The sequence below is a fragment of the Oryctolagus cuniculus genome, chromosome 9 (genome assembly GCF_051225735.1).
Source record: "Oryctolagus cuniculus isolate XC-2025 breed Fujian yellow rabbit chromosome 9, ASM5122573v1, whole genome shotgun sequence".
NCBI classification, from domain to species: Eukaryota; Metazoa; Chordata; class Mammalia; order Lagomorpha; family Leporidae; genus Oryctolagus; species Oryctolagus cuniculus.
In genome coordinates, this window is record NC_142875.1 from 83,641,202 (window position 1) to 83,663,674 (window position 22,473).

Consider the following 22,473-nt stretch of genomic DNA (forward strand, 5'->3'; position numbering starts at 1 on the left):
AAGACTGGAAAGATGCCGACTTCAAAATCCCAGTGCATGTCTCCAGAGAAGGCAGGATGGGGCCTTGTAAATAAGGAGCAGTGAGAGACCGAAATGAGTCCAAATCCACACCGTGACTCAGGCCCCATCTCTGTCTTATGCTGCTTTCCCTCACAACCCCTTCTCTCCTTCTGGTCTATACCCTGTTGTGTAAGCATGTGCAGCCTCTCAACCCCAGGGCCTTTGCATGGGCTGTCCCCTCTGCCAGGAATCCTTCCTGCTCCTCTTCCCCACCTTCCACTCGCTCTCCCAGACCTGACCTTCACTCCTTCAGCCCTGGGAGAGGGCTCCCCTGTGCCCCACTCCCCAAGGAGGCCAGCCTCCCCCGTTTATGCTGTCACAACCCTCATCCAATCTGCTCGTTTTTGTCTGTTTCTCATGACTAGCTTAGCATTGCCTTCAGGACAGGTGCCATGTATAATTTACCTCCCATGGCAAACCCAGCGCCTAGAACAGAGCCTGTCACATAGTAGATGCTCATTAAATGTGTTGGATGAAGGGAAAATGGATCCAGGGTCATTGTTCAATTCTACTTCTTACTCACAGTTCCTGCTGTAGTGCAGCTAAGCGGTGGTCTTGGAGGTTGGCTGTTCAAGATGCAACATTTCCCCAGTCCCTTCCATTTCTCCTCCTCCTGCCTTCTGTTCTCCGTCTTTTGGTCTTTCCAATGCTCCTCACAAGGTGGGAAGAAGCAGGGACCAACACCTCACTAGCTGATAGCACACGCGCCCCGGTCTGGCCAGGGTTCTGATCACCAGCTCAATTCTCACAGGCTTTCTGTTCCTGCCAAGCGGGCAGGTGCGTGAGTCAGAACAAGCCAGCCGCGGGGACAAATGACCACCACCATCCTCGTGAGCCTGGACAGACCCGAAGTGCATCCCTCACCTGTGCCAAGGCCAACGCGAACATGGGGAGGTCACAGGGTCCTAGGTGACGCTCGCATCCTGGCGCTCACCCGAGACACCAGCGCCAGGAAGTCACGCCTGCCTCGTGCTTCCTGTCCAGGCACCCGGGCCCGCTGATGCAGCGACACAGGAGAGGCCCCTGGAGCGGCAGAAGGCACATGAGGAGATGACAGCTCGCCTTGCAGCCTTCCGTCCCGCCCACCCTCCTCACACACACCCCCACCCCCACCCCGGGCCAGCAGCAAGTCCACACGGCTGCCTTCCAGACCACGCCAGACCCGCCCCGGCCACAGTGCCTGGGCCTCCGCCCTGGCTCGCCAGCTCTCCCCGGAGCAGCCCAAGGGTGCATTTTTGCTGTGCTCCTGTGCTTCTTCGTAGGTTGAAACGTTCTTTTTCCCATGCTGCTTCTTTCCCAGTTTCCAGAGTTCTTGAGCAAGCTTTTTTACCAACATTTGCAAGCACGCTTGAAACAAAAGTGAATACAACACCTGGCTTCCTTCCCTACCCACTCCCGGCGGGCTGGGCTGGGCTATACCCCTCCCCTACTTCTCCCTGCTCCGCACTATTTTGCTGCAAATCCTAGACAGCAGAGGAGCTCCGCAAAGCACAAATCAGATGGAGGCACTTCCTAGCTGAAAACACTCCCAGGGCTTTGCAAGGCATTTACAGTGAAACCCTATACCTCACCCTGGCACTCTGAGCTCTGCTGGCCTTGGCACCTGCTAACTTCTCTGCTGGCATTTCCACCCTCTACTCCAGCCACGCAGGCCCTTCTGTCCCTTGGACTCACCAAGCTTACCCATACCCCAGGGCCTTTGCACTTGCTGTGTTGCCACCTAGATCATTTACTGCCCTCCATTTACATGGCTGGCTCTGCCTTGGCATTCAATCTCTCCCCTGACACCCACCCTTGGTGAGTCATTCCTCTGCCCTCCCAAGGAGCCACCTTCCACCTTAACACTCAGAAATTAGCTCCCTCATTTAAAAAATGTGCATGTTCTCAAATCAATTCTCCAGAAAAGCAGAAACCTTTCTGTTTTGTTTGATGTTCTTCCCCCATGGCTAGACTGATGCCCAGCATATAATAAGCACTTAACATTTATTGAGTAAAAGCAAACAAAAAAGAATAAAAATTTAAAGTATTAGCTCTAGGGCAGTTTTGAAAAATGAACTTCCCTGGTACATGCATAATAACATTGGTTAGGGGAAATATTTTTTTTAAATAAGGAAGATACTTATTTTTGGAGAAAAAGCAGACACTGGCCGTGCAAAGGTGGCTACGGTGGCGGGAGATCCTAAATGGCTGGAGTTCTGATTCTGCAAAGGAGGAGGAGAGTCAACGATGATGCACGGCGTGAACCGAGAACCAGGGGACTTGCAAAGCTCACTTGGATGATGAGGCCACACTTGCCAGCTCTTATTGCCATGTCATGCCAAGAAAATGCCTCTAAGGAGAAGAGACCAATTAATTCCTTTGTAAAGTAATTGCACTCTTTATTTGAAAGGCCGAGAGGGATGCCGCATCTGTGGACTGACTCCCCCAATGTCTGCAACACCCAGGGTTGAACAAGGCTCAAGTCCAGAGCCCAGAACTCCGGGCAGGTCTCCCAAAGGCCACGCGGTGGGGACCCAGGGATCTGAGCCATCGCCTGCCGCCTCCCAGGGTGTGCCTTAGCAGAAAGCTGGAATCTGAAGCAGAGCCAGACTCCACCCCTGGCACTCCAACTCAGGACGCAGGTATCCCAAGTGGTGACCTAACCATTGCACCAAACCGATCATTTCTGATACGAAAAGTAAGAGATAAAGACATGCATTCCGTTATAGGAAGCCTCCAATTGTCTGCAGATTGCATGGAACTCCAACGGTGACATCACACATGCACCTAGTGGTTGCACATCATGTATTCACACAGATGCCTGTCTGCATGCTCCCTCTGCCCCCTCTGCCTCCTCCCTGCACGGATCTTTCTAGAACAGATCTGCAGCACCTCTGGAAGTGAGGGCGTTGCGACTTCGCCCCACAGAAAACGCAGCAGAACCATTTCCCATTCAGTGACTTTGACAGAGCCAGCTGCGCCCTTGGCCCCTGTTCCCACGTGGAGCCTCCCGCCTGGTCTGCTTGCTCCCTACCTTGGAGCCCGGGGCCTCCCTGGCCGGCCTCTGGCTTCTCGCGCAGCCCTGGCTCTTCCTGCTCCCTCCCGCCTGCCACACAGCTGGGTGGGACAGGCCCTGGCCCGAAGCCTCCACTGAGAACAAGGACGCTATTGACGCGAGGAATGCGGCGGGAAAGCCCGGGGCAGCCATGGGGAAGACGGTAGAGCTCTGAGCCGCCGCCCAGCGAGGAATCCCCAGGGAACAGCTCGCTGGCTCCCGCTGCAGCGGCCGCGGCGGCCCTGGGGAGCCCGGGGCAGGCGTTTCCTTGGAAGAAGCCACCGGAGTCCAGCGGGTGGGGCTAGTTGGAGGCTGTCACACCCGCAGCCGGTGTCACCTGGAGCGTGTCGCCGCGTGCCAGGAAGCACCCTTCACGTAACTGGCTCCTTCGACCCTTGCGGGGCCCTAGGCGCTAGGCTCCTTGTCACCTTACCCTCCGGGGAGGACACGGTGAGCCAGGCAGAGGACACGGTGGAGGCGGAGCGCTGCGTAGTCCCAGGTGCAGGTGGGGGCGCACCGCGGACACTCAGGAGGCCAACTGGGCGACCTTACAGCTGTGACTTCAGCACGCTGCCCAGCCTGTCTGTGCGTCTGTTTCTCTGGGTGTTAACAGGACACTAGCAATAGGGCCTAGTGCTGGGCGGCGGGGTGTTCTGTGGATTCAACCAGCTCATCTATGGGAGTGCTGAGAATCGGGCGCTGGTTGCGCATCTCCCTCCCGCGCAACCCAGTTGCGCAGCCTCCCCAGGGGAGGCCGTGTGACCCCCTGTAAACTCAGGGCGATTATTTCAGCAAGGAGGATCTGGCGGCCGGCCAGTGGGTCTCTCTCCAGCTGTTCATTCTCAGCTGATTGCCCCTGCCTCCTGGGCGCTGTGGCTCCCGCCAGGTGCCGTGGTGCCCACCCAGCCTCTGTCATTTGCAAGACTGAGCCCCAGCCCTGCCGTCCATGCCACTGGCCACCCCCCGGGGCACAGCTGGCTCTGTCCCCTGATGCCGCCATTGTGTCGGGGGCCCTGGGAGGGCTGACTGGGCCTCACACAGCCCTTGGCACACTGCTCCCAAGGTTTGCTCACAGAATCTCTGAGTGCAAGGCAGGCTGGGCTGTGGGTTGGGATCCAAGGAGAAATGGGGGAAGAAGCTTCCAGTGCAGGAAGCTCTGGTGTGGCCTCTGCCGCTCAGCGCCCGTTGGCCCTGCACCTGCCGACACTGTGCACGTGTTAAGTCCTGGGAGGAGCCTGCCCCTCGTCTATCACCTTTGAAAAATGGGTTCCGGATCCCAACACGTCGAGGATGGTGCCTGCCATGGATGAGTCAGCTTGTGAGGCTAGGTCCCCCATAAAGGCTCTGTGCTGCACTTGGGGGTCCCGGGGGTCTGTGACTGAGGAAGTCCCGTGGAAGGGGCAGGGGAGGAGCCAGCCAGCCTGGCAGTGGGCAGACAGGCCAGGCCCTTGGCCTCTGCCTTGCTCAGATGCCAGCCTGAGCTCTACCAGAACAACAGAGTCCCGGGTAGGGGTTAGCCTAGCAGTTAGGACACTGGTTGCTATGCCTGCAGCCCCCCTGGGAGTGCCTGGGTTCAAGTCCCGGCTCCACTCTGAGTCCAGCTCCCTGCTAATGTGCACCACACGAGGCAGCACGTGAGGGCTCTGCCACCCCCAGGGGAGACCCAGAAGCAGCTCCGGGCTCCTGGCTTTGGTCAGACCTAGCATTGGTTGTTGCAGGCATTTGGGGAGTGAGCCAGTGGATGAAAGTTCCCTCTCTCTCTCTCTCTCTATCTCCCCTCCCCCTTTCCAATAGAAATTAAAATGTTTAAACCAAAAAAGAAGAAGAAGAAGAAGAAGAAGAAGAGTACAGCCGTGCTTCGGTGGGGAGGCTTCCTCTGAGGGGCTCTGAGGGCTCCGCCTGCAGTCCTTTGGGAAGGAGGTACTCCCCGCCTGGGCAGTGGCCACAGCTGCTGGCAGGGTCTCCTCGCTGGCCATCAGACCTGCCCAGGCAGCTCCTAATGCAACAGGTGGCCCCACGTGAGCCAAGCCACGACTTGCCAGCCCTCAGCCCGGGAAGTCTCCCCTGGCAGCTGCTAAGTCCTGAACCCCACTTGGCAGGAGACAGCCACAGGGGCACACTGCAAGAGACTTGAGGTACAAGGATCGCAGGTGCCTTGGTGATGGGGCTGAGAACCTGGACTCAGCTTTCTTATGGATATGGTGGTGGTGGGTGGAGTAGGTTTCCGGGCTGTCTAGCACAAATCTGTTAAATTCATAATCATGTTGAAATATTAGGGGGTCCTCCCCTGAGTTACCCAGGGGAGTCCTGCTGAAATTAGGCTGATAGCGACTGGCCCGGCACAGAGCAGGAGAAACTCCAAGGGCAGCCAGGCTGGAAGGGGCGTCCCCGGCTTAGAAGCAGAGGAGACAAGATCGCCCTGGACGAGGGGTTTGCGGCAGGGACATCCCCGTCAGCCCAGCCACCCTGTCAGTCACCCTCACGCAGAGGCTCACTCAAGCTGTCGGGAGGGATGGCGAGCTCCAGCCTCCACCTGCAGAGCCTCCACGCCCGCGGGCGACACCTGCCACCCCCGGTGCGGGAGCCTGGGACTGCGCGGCGCGCGGCCGTTCCGAGAGCGGCCACTAGATGGCGCGTGCGCCCTGCCTTCTCCGCAGCGCGCGCGCGGCCCTGCGCCGCCCAGCTGGGCTTTTAATTGCCCTTTAAGGAGAAGGCTGCTCCCGCATCGCCCTGGTGGCGAGGAAGAGCGCTGGGCTTGGACGGAAAGGAAAGACTCCTCTATCCTCACACAGGATGAAGCTACCACACGACATCGATTACACGCGTCTCATGCACCCCGAGTGAGAAAACATGGCAAGGATGGAACGGAGAGTGGGTACTGTTGCACGCCGCCCTGGCTGGGCGCTGGCTTCCGTGCGAGTTTGCTTGGATCCTGCGGAGGCGGCCCCTGCCCAGAGGCGTGCTAACGCCGGGGGCTGGCGTATGTAGGGCATGCGGGATGCTCAGGGCACCTTGCCCTCATCCGCACACGCTGCCGCTGCCTTCTCTGTGGTCACTTTGGAGGGCCCAGTCTGAGAGCACTGGACAAAGTGGAGCTGCCTGGAGGAGTGTGTGTGTCCAGGGCTGCGGGGGACTCAGGACCAGGCTGAGCGCCAAGGAAAGAGGGCTCCAGGTCATAAGCAGGACCCACGGCCCCAGCCTCTGAACGTCGGGTACAGGATGCTGTTAAGGTTATGGCTTTAGCGCATTACAGGGACGGTAGGGAAGGACCCGCAGGAAAAACGCCTCTCTTTCCTGGGCTCCAAAAACAATGATCTCTTAGCGATTGATCTGCTTTTATGTTAAACACACATCCGCTTGCCCTGCCCTGTGACCTCCCAGAGCGGGCCTGACTGAGAAATCCATAAACCAGCACGGTGCACTTTCCCCTCACCCTCACCGCTGGCTCCCTTGGCTTCTCTGCTTTTCCTCTGCTTCTGGTTTTAAGATTTGACTTAGGGCGGGCGCCGCAGCTCACTAGGCTAATCCTCCGCCTGCGGTGCCGGTACTCCGGGTTCCAGTCCCGGTTGGGGCGCCGGATTCTGTCCTGGTTGTCCCTCTTCCAGGCCAGCTCTCTGCTGCGGATCAGGAAGGCAGTGGAGGATGGCCCAAGTGCTTGGGCCCTGCACCTGCATGGGAGACCAGGAGAAGCACCTGGCTCCTGGCTTTGGATCGGCGCAGCGCACCAGCCCAGCCGTAGTGGCCATTTGAGGGGTGAACCAAAGGAGGGAAGACCTTTCTCTCTGTCTCTCTCTCTCTCACTGTCTAACTCTGCCTGTCAAAAAAAAAAAAAAAAAGATTTGACTTAATGTTTTGTGTCCGTGTCCTTGGTAAACGACCTTAAATCCTTCCAGGAACAGTGAAGAGCGTGCACAAGAGACAGCAAGAATCCATGCAGACCCGGCTCTGGCCTCGCGTGGGATGTAGGGCACAGGAGTGTTTGTGACCGCGAAGCTTTTCCAGGAAGAGGAATTTTCCAGTTCCCGGCCAGATCTGTGGGCACCTTTGCCAGTGTACTCTGCGCCTTAGTTTTGGTCACCCTTTGACTTGCATGCCTCGCCCAGCGTGTTCTAGACTTTTCTGAATCACACGTAGTACGCAAAGCCTTGCTTTCCTGACTTATGAGTTTCAGACAGCGCATTTTAATTTCTCAGGGAACTGAGGTGGCTGGTTTGGAAAAGGTCTTTAAACATTTTTCTGACAAGTGTCACAAACCAGCCATTTCACCAGCCTGGCTGTTTCAAAAACATCAGGTAGTGGGGCAGTGGGCTAAGCCACCTCTTGCTACCCTGGCACGCGACCCATGTTGGAGTGCCACTGCCAGCCCCAGCTGTCCTGCTCCTGACAGTTTCCTGCTAATACACCTGGGAAAGCAGCAGACCATGGGCCCAGTGCTCGGGTCCCTGTCACCCATGTGGGAGCCCCGGGTGGAGTTGCTGGCTCCTGGCTTCAGCCTGGCCCAGCCCTGGTTGTTGTGGCCATTTGGGGAGTGAACCAGTGGATGAAAGATTGTGTGTGTGTGTGTGTGTGTGTGAGAGAGAGAGAGAGAGAGAGAGAGAGAGACTCTGTCACTCTGCCTTTGAAATAAATAAATAAATCTTTTTTATTAATCATGAAATAAATAGAAAGGCAGGCAAGGGTGATTCAAAAACTATCTCCCCACAGGGATGGGTTTGGCTCCTGTTGCTACTACAAGTATAGAGACACTTTTGCAGTCTTCAGATCTTGAATCTCAAAGACCCACCCTAAAATCTGGAGCTAGTAGGCGCTCAGTGGTGCTCAGTGGTATCTGTGGGATGGATGCGCGAGTTAAAGCAGCCAGACCAAGATGCTGGGGGAAATGGAGGGACCAAGTCCCTGGGTCGCGGCGCTGGTCTCCTAGCACACACCAGGGCTTTGCTCCCCTGGGGCTGTGGTCCCCCAAGGGGGCCTGCCCAGATCCAGCCTGGTCCCCGAGGGAGGGCAGCTCTGAGGGGGCGCAAGGCACAGGACAGGCCAGCTTCCCTAAGAGAGCAGAGGAAATGCTTCCCCTCCCAGTCCACCGCACCCCTCCGCCCAGGGGCTCTGCTTATTTCCAGGAGCAGTAAAACCTAACGAAGACTGTTTCTGGAGCCCCTGCTAGCCCGCACCTCCCGCCTCCTTTGGAATGTTGGTCCTGGGAGGGTGTTTAAATTTCCAAGGATTTTATATGATTGGCCAGGCCCAAAGAGAGGATAATTAAGCTGCCGGTTCAGGCAGGAAAAAGAGAGAAGAAAAACCGATTTTTCTAAGTCGTGTTGAAAACGGGACTTGCCAAAAAAGACACACATTTTTCTTAGAATACATGTTTGTATGTGCAAATGTCACCCGCCAGGGGTGTCTGTGCCCCAGCAGACACATCCCCTTGCCGCCGGCCGCTGTCTCTCAGGCTCTCCCACTGGCTGCATTGTCAGCATTTGTGGGCGCCCACGCATCCCAGCACCTTGCTCCGCAAGCCAACAGCGCGGATATTGAGGAGCGCCCCCAGGAGGCTGGAAGCATTTCCTGTCCCATGCCGCCTCCCTTCCTGCCCAGGAATCCAGGAATCCTCAGGCCTGGGGTAGGAGGTGAGGAGTGGGGGAAGCGCTTTCCACTCTCTTTACTCTGTTGACAAAGCCCTAAACTCCGTAAGTCATTTTTCCCCCTCATAAGGAAAGGGCCTCATAGAGTCTTGTTTTAGTCACCCAGGCAGTTACAACCCTGAAAAAGTCAAGAAAGCTGTGAGAGTCTACACTCGGGGGGGGGGGGGGGGGGTTGACAAGTCACTGCTGCCTCTTGCCTGTCCCATTGCTCCTGTTTTAATCACGGCCCCACTCTATTATTGCTATTATTTGTCCTTTTCAGAACATGCACAAAATGTGGGGATGCACACGGATGCCTGCTACACACGTGGGCTTCGTCTGCGCCGTGGACACCTCTAGGGTCCATTGCAGAGCGTGCATCAGGGCCAAGGTGAGAGCCCCCCAGGACCAGGCTCACAGCCCCACCCCACCCCAGCAACCTCAGGGCCTTGCTTTCCCAGGGCTCCAATTACTCCTTGGAATCCCAGCTTCCAGGGAGACCATTAACTCTTCCAATACCACAGAGCATCAGGGCGCCGGTGGGCTCCGAGCACTGGCCTGCCCCTCACACTGCCAGCCCAGGCCATGGCTCTGAATGCAGGAACAGTGAGCCCAGCCAGCTGACTGTGGCAAGTGCTGTTGTAGCCAGGGCAAAGCCAGGGAGGTGGCAAGGGCAGCAGTTTCCAAAGTCACCCAGGGAAGGAGAACTTGTTTAGAAGGGCAGACTCCCCCACCACCACCGCCAGCGGCACCAACCCAGCTTCAAGGACACAGGACTGGCCAATGGGCCGGCGCGGAGGCTTAGTGGGTAATGCCAGTGCCTGGTGTCCCATATGGGCGCTGGTTCGAGTCCCAGCTGCTGCACTTCTGATCCAGCTCCCTGCTAATGGCCTGGGAAAGCAGTAGAAGATGGCCGAAGTGTTTGGGCCCCTGCAGCTGTGTGCGAGACCCAGAAGAAGCTCCTGGTTCCTGGCTTCGGTCTGGCCAAGCCCTGGCTGTTGTGACCATCTAGGGAATGAACCAGTGGGTGGAAGATCTCTCTCTGTCTCTCTCTCTCTCTGTAACTCAGTCAAATAAATGAATACATCTTTTTTTTTTTTTTTTAAGTGTCTACTGATGTGGGGTGGGGGTGCAGAGGTGGGAGTGGGCAAAGAAGCCCTTCACCCAAGGTCAGCTCAGATTTCCTTTCCAGTGTGGGAATCCTGGTCCTGGGAGGAGGGAGGACTTCACAGAGGCTGCAGGGCCCTCCAGGGCAGCCTCCCCATGAAGACATCAGCAGTCTGTGGCTGCCACTACCCCCCCCCCAACTCTGACACCTCCCAGGAGCCTGGCTGCTGCTCTTACCTGGGTGTTCCTGGGGAAGATCAGAGAGAGCGAGCAGAGAGCGGGAGAGTGAGCAGAATCCCTCCAAAAGCCCCCCAGGGTGTGGGTTTCAGCCACCCTGGAGAGGGCCTGGCCTCCTAGGGCTGCCCGAGTGCCGCTGGGTGTCTCACCCTGTCCCATTCACAGCCCTGGCCAGGCGCCATCGTGAGCCCTCCCTCTTCAATGCAAGAGCTATACAGGGAAGCCCCAGGGTCAAGAGGAATTCCCAACCTCCAATTGTGGAACGGGCCACTGCTGTACCCCTGTGGGACCCCTCTCCTTAGGGAGCCCTGCAAAAGGACGCTGGAACTTTCTCCTGTCAGTCTTGGTTCTCTGCTGTCAGAGGCAGGGGGCCAGGAACCAGATCTTGGCCCCGCTCCTACAGCTGTGTGCCTTCGGGTCCATTGGCTTACCTCCTCCATGCTGCCCGCTGCCCGCAGCCTGGGGCTTTCTTATCTGCACAACAGAAGCAATACTAATAACTTAATGTCCGTGGTTAACATTGGTAGATAAGGCTCTGGCCAGGTGCTCGGCTTTGCTGGAACAAATCTGCTCCGCATCCCACCCTGCCTGCCTCAATCTTTGGCACCCAGAATCCACACTGGGAACCTAGGACTCCTGGGAAAGCGGTGCCAGGAAGCTGTTCAGATTACCAGAACCCAGCATGCCTGACACCTGTTGTTGGGTTTGAGTGGACATCACCACCGTTAATTTTTTATTTTAAAGCAACAGGTCACCCAGGCTATGGATGAGACGTCACGACATCCGCTCCGCCAAGCAGGGAGCTGTCTTGCTTCTCTGGTTGGCTTCTGAGCGCGATCATGCCGGAGTGACTGCGAGCACAGTAGATATTTAAGCACACTTCTTGTGGTTGCCTTCAGGGATCCCAGTGTTCCAGGAGCCAGGGAGCAACAAGCCAGCCCTTGCCAAAGTGTGCCGGCTTCCAGAGATGGTGTTTATGCCAGCGCCGGGAGTCCGCCGGATACTGGCGACGGAGAGGTAGCAGAATGCCGTGTCTGTTGACTGTCTAGGAAACAACCCCTTGAATCGGGACAAACAGAAAGCAAAGGTAAGTAAAGCTTCCTCTGGGCAGAAGGCACTTGGCACGCTTCTTGCATGTCTGCTAAGCTCCAGGCGCTGGGCTGGGAACTTCGCATAGATTGAGCCTTTTAATCCTTACCACAGCCAGAGCAGGGACGATTATGGTCACCAAGAAAGAACGGCGCTGAGAGGTTAAGTGCCACTCTCGGAGTCCCGCAGCTCCTGGGGCGGGCATTGAGAGAGGAAGGCAGCCCTGCACCGCCACAGCCACACACACACACACACACACACAGACTCCGGAAGGAAGTCCTGGCCACCTGCCATGTCTCCCAGTGGCAGCAGGGGGGCCCAGATGAACTGAGTGGCCTTTCTGACCTCGGGAGCTGCTGGCTGGGCGGGGGAACCGAGTCTCCGCAAGGACAGGTGACAGCTCAGGAGACAAGGGGTCTGCAGAGGACTGGAAGAGTTCAGAGGAAGACAGGCGGGAGCAGAGGTGACAGGAGCGCCCCCTGATGAGGTCAGCCTCTCTGACAGCAGAGGCCACCAGGCACACAAGGCCAGGGTTGGGGAGGGGGTGGGGGGAGCAGCTTCAGGCAGGTGGAGCAGAGCCCCAAGCAGCCTGACCAGGACTGGGCGTGCGGCAGCCTCCCAAGATCTCACAGCTGAGTCGCAAGTCTGCACCTTGGGTCCCCTTGCCCTTGCTGCCACTTTGGGGGCAATCCACACATGGCACACTTGCTGGCAGACCCCAGGAGGAAGCAGTATAGACGGGCACAACCAGATGGGTGATGAGCTGTGGTTTAAACCCACCCGGGAAGCTGCTAGGTTTAAAGGCAAATATTATAGAAATGCCACTGGAAAGATGTGTGTGTGTGTGTGTGTGTGTGTGTGATTTAAGATCTACAAGAGGGGGATTGGTGGAGACTTAGCAGAGGGGTGGCGTGTCAGTGGGGGCAAGGAGTGGAGGAGATGGTCAGTGTGGGTGGCTGGTCCTCACAGCAGGGGGCGGATTGAGGAAGGGGAACGCAGAGCTCCTGCAGGGGCCCCTGAGCTGCTTCCCGTTGACTTTATTCTGACGGTGGTGTAGACCAGACGTGTCCGACAAAGGGCAAGCGTTGGAAACTTAACCCCGAATGCATCATTGCTGGCAGGGGAGGCCGACCTCCCAAGACAGCCCTGCCCTCGTGGAGAGATCGGTGCTGTGACTGACGGAGCAGACCGGCTGTGCAAGCAAGCTCAGCGGCCTCTTGCTCTCTTGTTCTCTCACACGGGCTCCCTTGCCCTTCTGCCTTCTGCCATGGCTGATGCAACAAGAAAGCCTGCACCAGAGCCAGATCCCTAAACCTGTTCAGGCTCCAGAACTGCGAAAGAAGAAGTTCTCTTTACCAGCTCCCCAGTCTGTGGTGCTCTGTTAGAGAACACAGAACGGACTGAGACGGAGGGCCTCGGGGCGGGGAGACGGAGCACCTGCTAAAGGATTTGGGAACAGCCTGGACAGTGATGGGTCTGTCTGGGAGGCTAGGACTTACCTGCCTGCGTCAGCCTGGCACAGCTGAGTTCTCACGTGTTGAGCTGAGCTGAGCTTTGGAGGATGGATTAGAAAGAACAGGGAAATCTTCCATCCAGATCCCTACCTGCATACTCTTCATTGCAGGTGGAGATTAATGGTTGTCACCCTCCACGGAGACAACCAACCCCAGTGGTCACCAAGGTCTCAACATCATCTCAGGTTGACCTTTGCTTGCTGCTTTGACCTTCCCTGCTACATATCAAATGTGCATATTCAAAGAACCCTTTCTTGCTCCTGCTTTATAAGTGAGTCGGTAACAAACTGCTGGTAAGAAGCCCGCGTGTCTGTCTCCTAAGCCTTACAGAACTTGGCTTCAGAGTCTCCGGCTGCTGTCATACTCACTGTCTTCTAGGCTGGTCTCCCAAACCAAGTCCCATGCTGAGAGCTTCCAGAATGAATGAGTGCTTGGCTGCCCACAATTGTGCACCATAGACAACAGCAACGTGACATATGTACAATGCTAAGAAGCTATTAGCAAGTGTAACATCAGGGACCACAACATGAACTTGGATACGAAATACAGCAACCACAGGAGCTCATATGGCCCAAGAAAGGCGAGAGTCCCCCAGCATTTGAACCACTCAATTCCAACTCGGACAGGACCTTCTGGCTCTCCTTGCCATTTGCTTCTCTTTGCATTTTGGCTTCATTCCGGCCAAAAGGCAGGTGAACTTTTTCCCCAGGAGGGAAGCAACACTGCCACCAGGGGCTTCTAGGTTCTTCCCCGTCTTCCAAAAGGAACACCTCTTCCTCAGCCGCTGTGTTTCAGGTGAATCTCAGGGAAGGGCCCTGGTTGCCTAGGCTGGGCCAGGTGTGTTCCCTCTGGGTACAATGCAGAGAGGTGGAGGGATGGAGGGGGTGGCAGCCCCGATTCAGACCCCAAGGCTGCTGTCACAGGACCAAGGCACCTCTATCCAAGACAGGGACGAGGTGGAGCAACCGGGACTCATTCTGAGCCAGGAAGGTAGCTGAAGGGTATGAGAGACCTAGCAGGGTTCCGTCATTCTCCTGGGTGGTTTTGCTTGAATTTCTGGGTCCCTGCCTCCAGCGGTCTCTGATTCCTGGTGGGCAAATGTATAACAAAATACCTGAGACACCAACTTATGGAAGATGGAGGTGTTTTTTAACTCGTGTTTTTAGAGGTTCACAGTCCAAGATCTAGAGGGCCACCTGGCAGGGCTGGAGAATGGCAATGGTGGAGCTTGCGTGCAAGGAAGGGGCCGTGGCGAGCCAGGGAGCAGAGAGGCAGAGACACACGGGCCGTTCAGGTCTGCACCGTCTCTCCCTATAAAGCAGCCATGATTCCAGCATTCCAGCAACCTCATCCATGCAATCAGTCCCTAAAGGCCCCACCTTCCGATGCCGTAACTGGATGAAGTCGGCATGCTGAATCCATTTACCGTTAATGCGAGACTTTAAGAACCAAGCCTTTTGCATGTGGGCCTCTGGAAAACACCCAAACTTACATGCAAACCATAGCACCAGGAGTCCCCGCTTACCCCTCCAGCCCCTGAGTGGCTCTCCACTCCCTCCCTGCAACGCCCCCTGCTGGATGCCCTGCAGTCATGGATTGTCTGCAGTTAAAAATCCAGCCTTTCCATCCAGTGAGCATTGCGTCGGGCAGGCACAGCCACAGAAATGGCCTATCATTCTTGCCAGTCAAAGAATTATGGATGCCGGCGCCGCGGCTCACTAGGCTAATCCTCTGCCTTGCGGCGCTGGCACACCGGGTTCTAGTCCCGGTCAGGGCGCCGGATTCTGTCCCGGTTGCCCCTCTTCCAGGCCAGCTCTCTGCTGTGGTCAGGGAGTGCAGTGGAGGATGGCCCAAGTGCTTGGGCCCTGCACCCCATGGGAGACCAGGATAAGTACCTGGCTCCTGCCATCGGATCAGTGCGCAGCACGCCGGCCGCGGCAGCCATTGGAGGGTGAACCAACGGCAAAGGAAGACCTTTCTCTCTATCTCTCTCTCTCACTGTCCACTCTGCCTGTCAAAAAAAAAAAAAAAAAAAAAAAAAGAATTATGGAAACCTGCACCGGAGAAGGGAAAAGTGGAATGAGATCAGATTAGATTAGATTCCATCATTCACCAGACATCATAGACATATCCCCTAGGGACTGTGATTTTGACGTCCGCGTCTAAGAATAAGCGACAGAGCAGGTCATTGCTGTCCCTAGCGGTTCAACCTGGCTGTGAGCAAGCCTGCTTTTTGAGACAGGGGCCTTGTGGAGGGTGGAACGCTGATTCAGTTTAGGACTGGTACGATTGTTTCTGTGCATTCTGCATTCCGCTGTTGATACAACCAGAGCTGCCCTGCTGGTTGCAATTGTTTTAAATCCTCTGGCACCATTGATCCCTAATTGACCCCAGATTCCTGCGCACCAGGAGCCAGCCCTGACTTGTTTAGCGCTGGCCTCTGCAGCCAGTGCTTGTCCATGTCACGTCCCTGAGCTCTGCTAAGCTCAGCCACTAAGGCGCCCTCCGATCATGAGTCACCAATGCCCCTGGCCAGCGGCCTGCACAACAGGGCATCGCTGTAGCTGAAATATGCATTTTTTTCTTAGGGTGCTACTTAACACAGACACCTGAACATTCTGGCTCTCTGGTCAGGCGATCTCCCTCTGCCTCTGACTATCGGAGAGCTGCCTAGGCTGGTTCTGACCCAGATGCACACTGTCCTTTTGCCCCCGGGGTACCCCTGCCCAGGCTGTTGCCTGGAAAGTCTCGCGTGGGCAAGTGAGTGGGAGCTCAGTGTGTGTGCAATTGGTCCTGCATCCCTGATGATGGATGAGCCCAGGTTCATGTTCATGAACAGAGGAGAATGAGCGAGTGAGTGCACCCAGAAATCACCCCCTGCATGTGAAGAGCAGGTGGGAGCCTCCTCTGGTCCCCACTGGCTCTGTTAGCACGGGCTGGGGGCTTGGGAGCTACATCCGGTGTGAGACTACAAGTGGCAGTTTGGTCAAAGGTACCTTGACCGCCTGAAGGAGACTGCATTTAAGGCGTGCACTAAAACAACAGGGAGCTTTGAGGCCAGTGGTTTATTGGGTGTTTCCAATAAAGATGTGGAGCCCAAGGACTCCCTGGGGAGCCCAGAACAAATCACACAGCGCATTCATCTGGCCACTTCTTAGCTCTTAGGCAGATCTAAGGCAGACTGGGGGTGGGGGGAGGGGAGTGGGCGGAGCCTGTGCCCTCCAAGAATCCTTCTGGCCTGCCCCTGGAATCAGAGCTGCATGACAGGACGCAGGTGGAGGAGGAAGAGCCGGGCAAGCCTGGGAGGACCATCGGACACTCAATCCGGACTGGCTCCCCGGCTGTAGACAAAGGCACGCCTTCCTCTTACACCACGAACCTGGAATGCGCCTTGAGATGACAGCTGCAGGCCGAGTCAACAGCCGAGTGATGGAAACCAGGCCCCGGCGCTGCACCCGGCGTCCAGGCTGCAGGCAGGGTGGCGTAATGAGATCCAGAAGCCCTGCCTGGCTCTCGAAGGGGCCCCTGGAGGCGGGGGTGGGCACCGTTCCCTGGCCTCCTTGCCCAGCGTGGAGACTCAGCACCCCAGCCGCTGACCCCAGTGTCCCACCGGTGTGTGCCAAGGTCAGCCTGATCCACACAAGTGGACGCCTTGCCGGGGCAACAGGAAGGGAGTGTGCAGGGGTCAGAGCACCGGAACAGACCAGTGTTTTCCCAGGACCTGCCCTCACTGAGCCTCCTCCTCTCGTTATGATACTAAGTGCATCTGCAAAACGCACACCGAGTTTGCTGTCTGTGCACTTGGTGGACATAAGGCTTTTTCTTTTGTAAAATATTTATTTGAAAGGCAGAGTTGCAGAGAAAGAGGGAGACACAGAGAGAAAGAGAGGTCTTCCATGTGCTGGTTCACTCCCCCAGTGGTCACAATGGCCCAGGCTGGGCTATGCTGAAGCCAGGAGCCAGGAGTTTCTTTTGCATATCCCACATGGGTGCAGGAGCCCAAGGACTTGGGCCATCTTCTACTGCTTTTCCAGGCACATTAGCAAGGAGCTGGAAGGGAAGTAGAGCAGCCGGGACTCATATGGGATGCCAGTGTCACAGGCAGTGGCTTTGCCGGCTACACCACAGTGTCAGCCCAGAGACAATGCCTTTTGCATATACCTTGAGGCTCTGAGATAATGCACCCACGATTATATAAGCTCTAGATATAAAATGAGCGGGATTGAGTCCTGCGTCTACAGCACGCTCACACACAGCTCCACGTACCCGCCTAGAACACAAGCTCCTATTTTTAGATTAAAATTTGGGGTCCTAGTTAAGAATTTCCCCTATAAGTTCTTCAACAAGTTCATAGGAAGTGCATATGCTGCAAAAACTATGCATGGAGGGGCCAGTGATGCAGCGTAGTGGGTAAAACTGCAGCCTGCAATGCCAGCATCCCGTATGGGCATCGGTTCGAGTCCCGGCTGCTCCACTTCTAATCCAGCTTTCTGCTATGGCCTTGGAAAACAGTGGAAGGTGGCCCAAGTCCTTGGGCCCCTGCATCCGTGTGGGAGACCTGGAAGAAGCTCCTGGCTCCTGGCTTCCGATCAGCACAGCTCCAGCCATTGAGGCCAATTGGGGAGTGAACCAGTGGATGAAAGATCTCTCTGCCTCTCCTGCTCTCTCTGTGTAACTCTGACTTTCAAATAAATAAATAAATAAATCTTTTTAAAAAATAGTTACAAAATATCTGACAAAGAACTTATAAAAAAACTATGCATGGATTTCACATAGTTTTTAACACCAAAATATTTTCATTTCTCTCTCAGTTCTGTTTGTTCATGAAACACCCTTGTGTTCACTGAGGACCTGAAAGCAAGGCCCTGTGACAGCATGCAGAGCCACCTTGGCTGCCACCAGGGCCACCTGGGTGATGGGAAGTTTTGGGGTTCAGCCTTGATGAGCTCCGCCTGTCAATGCTCTTGGGTCAGGGTCAGGGTCACTCACCAGTGGCCCCCAGAGTGGAGGGACTCCGGTGGCAACACTCAGGTCCTTGCAAAGGCGAGGGGGAGAAAATGGCGTAGCAGAGAAGTGGAGACAGAGCACTTGTTCTGGTCTCCCGGGACCACAGACAGGACCTGCCCTTTTTCCTTAGCTGCCTGCTCACTCGCCTCTGGAGAGGGGAACATGCCCAGGATCTAGATCTCTACCATTGCATGTGGTGGGTGAGACAGCGACGCCCCAGGTTAGGCCTGGCTGCACTGCAGCATTGGGGTTTGCTTCCCTGTCTGCAGTAGACCCCTGCAGACATGGTTCTGGACCACTGTGGTCCTCCTTGGAGGAGTACCTCACATGCCAACAAGTCAGCTGCCCAATCCCTTCCTCACAAACAGAATCCTGTGCTCTCCTCCCTGCCCTCTGGCTTCTCCAGAAAGAATGCATTCCAGAATGTACCAGAATGTTCCAGAATTTTCTGAGAGTTCTGGAATGCCTGTACCTTCCTAGTAGGTCAGCAGGCTCTGTGCTCCATAGCACTGACACAGAGCCTCCCACCTCCAGGCTCTTCCTCCACAGGAGCTGGGCTGGAGCTGAGGGGCTGGGTGCTTTTCTGTCTCTGTGACTGTCAGTTCTCGAGAGCTCCTGCTGCACAGAATGTTCTCACCCTGCTGTACCGCCTGCCCCTTAATTGCCAGTCACAGGCCACCATGCATGGCAGGGGTAGGAGAGCCCCCCCCCCCCCCGGAGCCTTGCAAGGATAGGTAGCAGTTCTAGGACTTCCCCGGCTGCTAAGGCAGGGGGCATGTTCCCCTTTAGGCCCTTGGCATGCTATATAAAAGCTCAAGAAAGCTTTTGCCACATTATCTTAGGACTGTTGAAATGCCTTCCCTTAGCAACTATCATTTGCTTCCTGTGTGAAAGCATTTAACACACGCTACCATCATGCACGTCATGACCTTGTCGTCAGTGGCAGACCACATACTCACCGAGGTCGTATCTCGAGATTACATTGCCTAGAGATGCCATGGGCTTCTTGGTTTGTGAAAGTGCACGAACCATGGTCACAGGATCAAAAAGTCACCCGACACATTTCTCCGAGTGTGTCCCTCTTCAAGCAACACGCGGTCGCATTTATGATCCCACGCCTTGGGTGTCCCTTTTCCCCTAGAACAGGAAACTAAGGCTCAAAAGATGGACATGAACTTCAAGAACCCACGGCCAAGTGGGGCAGTCGAGCCTGGTGAGAGGGTGGGTGCCGGCTGTGTGGGGGAGGCAGAAGCACTCCTCCCCACAGGAAGTACTGGTAAGACAGGGAATCCCGTTCAGGGAAGCTCCATACACAGGGGATGAAAAGGGCTTTTCTTTCTCGCACGCTTTGAGAGAACACAGACAGTATTCCTGGTCTTCAGAGGGGCTCAGCGTTAACCTCTAGGCCAGAGCACAACCCTGATCATTAGAGGGTGTAGACAGAACTGCTGGATGGGCAGATTGGTCAAGTAATGGAGAAACATCCTTGAGTTTTTCTTCCTTTCTTTTTGTTTTTACATTTTATTTGTTTATTTGAGAGGCAGAGAGACAAAGAAAGAGAGCTCCCATTTGCAGACTGACTCCCTAAATGCCTGCAGTGGCTGGGGTGGGGCTGGGGCCACAGCTGGAAGCCAGGAACTCAACCCAGGTCTCCCACGTGAGTGGCAGGGATGCAAGTACTTGAGCCATGGCTGCTGCCTCCCAGGGTGCACGTTAGCAGGAAGCTGGAGTCTGGAGCGGAGATGTGGGCCAAATGTCCCCGGCCATGGGCCCTTTCCATAAATCCAAGAAACCTGAGGCTAGTTAACCTAGCAAACAGTATTTAAGGGTCTGTTGGAGTTATAATGCCCAACTGATTCCCCCTGAGAAAGTTCCAAGGCCCACATCCTCCCAGAACAGAACCTAAGATCTGAAGGTGGTGCCGCTGCCCTCCCCTCAGAAGAGCTTGGTCACCTCTCTCTGACCCTCTGCATATGCTGTGGCCCCTGCTTGGCCCAAACCACTCCTCTCCTCCCGAATGCCTCCCACTCTCCCTCCTGTCCTCCTCCTCCCTGGGGGCAAGACCGGCACCATCCCTCTGTGTGCCCTTCAGCCTGGGCACCCTGCCAGGCAGGAGCTGGTGACTATGTCTTTTCCTGGGTGCAGCACCCCACACCGTATTTGGCATGCAGATGCTCCAGCAAAGCTGGTTTGGAAGCAGAGCTGTTTAAGGCACTCTGGTACTAGAAATGCCCCAGCTTGAAAGACGAGCTGCTCCATGTTACAGCCCCAGGTGGTTCCAGGTTCCCAAACCCTGAGCTTCCTGACAGCTCCTAGCTGGGCTACTGGGTTCCTGGCTGCTGGGGAGGCTGCCTGCAGTTGCCATGGGAACCAGCCACTCACAAAGCATCCTTCTCTGGGGCCCCTGAACTCCACCCCTACTCCCTTCCGTGGCCTTCTCTGATGCTGCCATGGGAACCATCTAAGTGCCAGCATCTGCTCCAGCCCACCCGTCAGGGTGCCTGGGGCTGCAAGCTGGGGGGCTGGGCTGCTGGGGTGCTGAGCCACCCCACTTACAGCCACTTTCATGGAGAAACGCATCCAAGTTCCAAAGCAATCAGCTAGCAAATGAATAACTGGAGCGAAAACCATGAAACTCAGTGGCTTCATTTCAGGAGCCAGTTTATAGATAGATATAGATATAGATATAGATATAGATATAGATGATATAGATATAGATATAGATAGATATAGATGTATTTATTTGAAAGACATAGTTAGAGAGAGACAGGGAGAAACAGAGAAAGAGAGATCTTCCATCCACTGGTTTACTCCCCAGATGACTGTAATGACCAGAGCTGGGCCAGACTCAAGTCAGGAGACTGGAACTCCATCAGGGTCTCCCATGTGGGTGTCAGAGGCCCAAGTCCTTGGGCCATCCTCTGCTGTCTTCTCAGGTGCATTAGCAAGGAACTGGATCAGAAGTGGAGCAGCCAGGACTGGAACTGGGACTCATATGGGATGCCAGTGTCACAGGCAGTGGCCCCAAGAGACAATCCTGAGGAGGGAAAGAACCCAGAAGCTGGGGAGTGTGTTTCTGCATAGCATTGAAGATGCTGCTCGGAACACCTGCATCCCATACAGCGTGCCTGCGCTCCAGTGCCATCTCCAACCCCGATTCCCACTTCTTGCTAATTTAGAATCTGGGAGACCACAGGTGATGGCTCAAGTGCCTGGGTCCCTGCCACCCACATGGGAGACCTGGACTGAGTTCCTGGCTCCCTGGCCATTGCTGGCATTTGAGGAATGACCAGTGTATGGGAGTTCTCTCTCTCTCTCTCTCTCTCTTTCTGTTTCTTTCAAATAAGTAAAAATTTTAAAAAGAAATTTCAGAAGCAGACTACATGAGAAACATGGAAGAGAAGTCCATTACCCTCTGTCCTCGGGGCAACCTTGGGGTGGGGGCAAGGCCAATCCCAGGGAAGGGGTACTTGGGGGATGCCGGCAGACCTGCGGGGGGCAAGACCCAGCAGAGATCTTACCAATTGGCCTTGAGAGGCCGCCAGCGTAGGACTTCACAAATGAGCAAGCTGAGACTCAGAGAAGTTAACCAAAATCCATGCTCTGTTTTTAAAACAAGATTTTATTTTTATTTATTTGAAAGATAGAATGAGACACACAGAGAGAGAGAGAGAGAGAGAGAAATATTTCGTTCAATGGTTCACTCCCCAAATGGCCTTAACGACTGGGACTGGACCAGGATGAAGCCAGGAGCCCAGAACTCCATCAGGTCTCCCAAGTGGGTGGCAGGGGTCCAAGCCCTAGGATCATCTTCCTCTCTAATTTGGGATGCCGGCGTCCCAAGCAGCAGCTTAACCTGCCGCACCACAATGCAGCACCCCCGTCCCCCACCACCTTTTTTCCTCAAATCAACTTTCTTACCTTCTTCCTGGGGGCTTCGCCTGGGCTCTCCTGCAGCTGGGAGGGCCACATGGTTTGCCAGTGCAATGAGAGAAGAAATGACGTTGGCCACTGCCAGACCTGGTCTTAGAAATGCCCTACGCATGCTGCTGGCTCTCATCCTCTTCTGGCTGGAATGGCCGTGCCTCTGGGCAGCTTTGGAAGTGACCTAGGGAAGACGGCAGAGCCCCTGCCTGTCTGAGTTCCTGGGTGCCTGTGCTAAGGTAGGCCGCCTGTCGACCCCTCCCCCTGCCTAGCACCTCGACTTACGAACCATGGCCTCTGAATGAGAAGTAAACTCCTGGTGGAATCCCATGTGTGGCTGATCTATTGTTCGTACAGTCCGCCTTCCCCAGCTGACTCAGGAAAATGGTCTCTTCTAGCGTTCAGCCTCCCTGCACCGCACAGCTCCTATGTTGGCAGCAGTTCTGGGGCAACAGGTGGCCTGTGTGATACACAGGCTCAACACGGACAGGTCCAGAGCTGCCGGGATCAGAACTGTTCTGCTGACCGTGACAGCTGCTTCCTGCAGTCTGGAGGGCTCCCGAGAAGCTGGCTCCAAGACAGCACATGAATCCTTCACATTCACATTCCCAGGACGTTGCAGATTAGCTACATGGTGTCTGGTTCTTAGAAGCGGTTCTATAAGTACTCGTCACTGGCTGGGTGACTGGGTGGGCGGGTTGGGGGATGGGTGGATAATGGCTTCTACCAAAGGACAGGGGGGAAAGAAGGTGTCCTAAATATAGTGACAAGAGTCCAATTGAGACACTAGGTAACCAGTGTTAACAGTAGGTAACCAGAGGGCTGCTTACTCAGGCGACAGTGCTCTCTTGCTGCACACTGGCAAGTCCAGGTGGGTAGAGAT

The 22,473-nt window shown here is 55.5% G+C and overlaps 2 long non-coding RNA genes across 2 annotated transcripts; both read right to left on the bottom strand.

Moving 5' to 3' along the window:
- Nucleotides 1-10,755: 10,755 nt before the first annotated feature.
- Nucleotides 10,756-18,803, bottom strand: LOC108178804 (uncharacterized). The gene is made up of 2 exons (XR_007913687.3): nt 18,626-18,803; nt 10,756-11,115 (listed from the first exon to the last, which is right to left on the bottom strand). It is a non-coding gene; the product is annotated as an uncharacterized LOC108178804 (long non-coding RNA).
- Nucleotides 18,804-20,386: 1,583 nt separating this feature from the next.
- LOC149124643 (uncharacterized) lies at nt 20,387-22,110 on the bottom strand. Its single transcript, XR_016213350.1, has 3 exons — nt 21,880-22,110; nt 21,588-21,774; nt 20,387-20,703 (listed from the first exon to the last, which is right to left on the bottom strand). It is a non-coding gene; the product is annotated as an uncharacterized LOC149124643 (long non-coding RNA).
- Nucleotides 22,111-22,473: the final 363 nt, after the last annotated feature.